General features: G+C 31.2%; 1 non-coding gene across 1 annotated transcript; it reads left to right on the top strand.

Annotated features, from left to right (window-relative positions):
* Nucleotides 1-72: 72 nt before the first annotated feature.
* On the top strand, nucleotides 73-146 carry TRNAI-AAU (transfer RNA isoleucine (anticodon AAU)). Its single transcript has one exon. It is a non-coding gene; the product is annotated as a tRNA-Ile (tRNA).
* Nucleotides 147-2,039: the final 1,893 nt, after the last annotated feature.

The following is a 2,039-nucleotide window of genomic DNA, read 5'->3' as shown; positions in this document are numbered from 1 at the left end:
TTTAATAATATTTGTAACACTACTTTCTTATTTTAGTTATTATTTATATTATACTGATTTTTATTATCAAATGGCCTATTAGCTCAGTTGGTTAGAGCGTCGTGCTAATAACGCGAAGGTCGCAGGTTCGAGACCTGCATGGGCCATATTAAAAGTATTTTTACCTTAAATGTTTTTTCTTCAATTACATTCCTTCTTATTTGGGCTTCTGAGTTGCTCGGCCTGCCTTCTTTTGGGCCTACAATTATAAAACGCACAAGGATTCATATACTCAGGTGAAAAAAAATATAATCAACTTGCAATAGAAATGATTAATGAGCAAGAAGTGAAACAAATAAATATAAAAACAAACGCATTTTATATTTATACAAAATCTCGCCCATTATCATCTTTATTCTCCACACTAAAAAGCTGGCACGTAGAAAGAAGTGTTTGCACTTGATTTGGTAAAAGAATATTCAAAACCTGCTTTAAGTATTAAATCCTTTATATATGATTATTTTTATCAACTTGACACTTTTTATTTGATTGGAAAGTGACCTTGTGGTATTAAGATCTCTACGGCTACCTTTTTTTTATTTTACTTTATTTTCCTTTACTTTTCCTTGTTGAAGCATATTGCCCATCATCCCAAGTTAAAATTGCTGGGTACTTAGGTCTACTTCTCTGTGATCACGCACACACTTTTTTGTCACTCTTTGATTTCAGCTCTTTTTAATCTATAATTTTTTTTTAATTTTAAACAGTTCATATATATTAAAATAATATGTTATTTTTAAGCAAGTGTTACACATAATTTCTACCGAAAATGCTTAGTTAGCTTATTTGATGAATTTTTTAACAGTACTGAGAAGAGGCTATAGGTTCTAGTTTTTGATTATGTAACTGTGTGAGAAAACGTGAAAAGAAACAAGTTTTGATTCCGCCGCAAAGAAACGTATGCATGAGTGGTATAACCAGCCAGCACCTACCTATTTCCCATCGAAATCCTGTGCAAACTAAAACCTCTTTTCTCAAAATTAGAATTTATTAAGATTGCATCACAGAAAAAGGTTTTAAAGTGATGAGATTACACATAACGAAACAAAAAACTACACCGATGTTTCTCCGGAACTAGACACTAAGGTTCCTTCCCAATGACTCAAAATGATTCTCTCCACCATCAATATGAAAAGGCTTAATTAATCATCAACTACACTCATATTCAGTTCCAAAACTTGCGTTAGTGTTGTTAACGACAACAATGCTATTCAACCAAACTGCGAAGCTAGCTAGCTAAATGTTGGTGTTGGATGGTCTTGTCTCTATAGGTGGTCTTTATTTTTTAATTCTTGCTATAGGTCTAACATAAAAGATACTAATCCTAATTCATTATAATCACACGTGGATGCTTCCTATATTTTATCAACTTCTTCTCTAGGACGGCTTGGTCACTTTATATTAGCCCCTTTAATATTAGTTATAAAGGTGTGCTAATTATCTTTTGTCGTTTCTTCCAGAGTAAAAGCCTATATTAATTTTATTAAAATGTGGGGTGTTCTTTTGTTTAATCAAGCACTTCTTTTCATTCGGTTCATTTTCAACAGGTTAGTATAAATTAAGCGATTTGGTGATTTGGCCTTTATAAAGTTGATGTAGTAGTCAATTTCAGATTCTTCTACGATTATGGGTAATGATTTCCACCTTGCATCACACTAAGAAACCTTTATTTCTTAAAGTAAAATATAGTACCAAATTGGATTGGGATAAAGACAATTTTGGTGTAACAAAATTTTGACCCTTATTTCTTAATTAAAACTACAGTTTTAATTTGTGTTTAACATTTAAAAATGAAATTTTATATTTCATCTAACTTCTTCGAGTTGGACAAGCCACATGCTCAATGTTAAGGTCAATATAAAGTCCAAAAATCTAAATTCATTTTAGATTACACTAAAACGAAAATTAAGCCTGACAGAATCTTAATTTTATAAAGTGTTGTGTTAAGCGCAACTTGAGAATGATCGAATCTAGCTAAATGGACTTAGATTTAATTCATC

Source organism: Vigna angularis, chromosome 6 (assembly GCF_016808095.1).
Source record: "Vigna angularis cultivar LongXiaoDou No.4 chromosome 6, ASM1680809v1, whole genome shotgun sequence".
NCBI lineage: Eukaryota > Viridiplantae > Streptophyta > Magnoliopsida > Fabales > Fabaceae > Vigna > Vigna angularis.
Note: the sequence above shows the minus strand (reverse complement) of the source record. Positions and strands in the feature narration are given on the sequence as shown.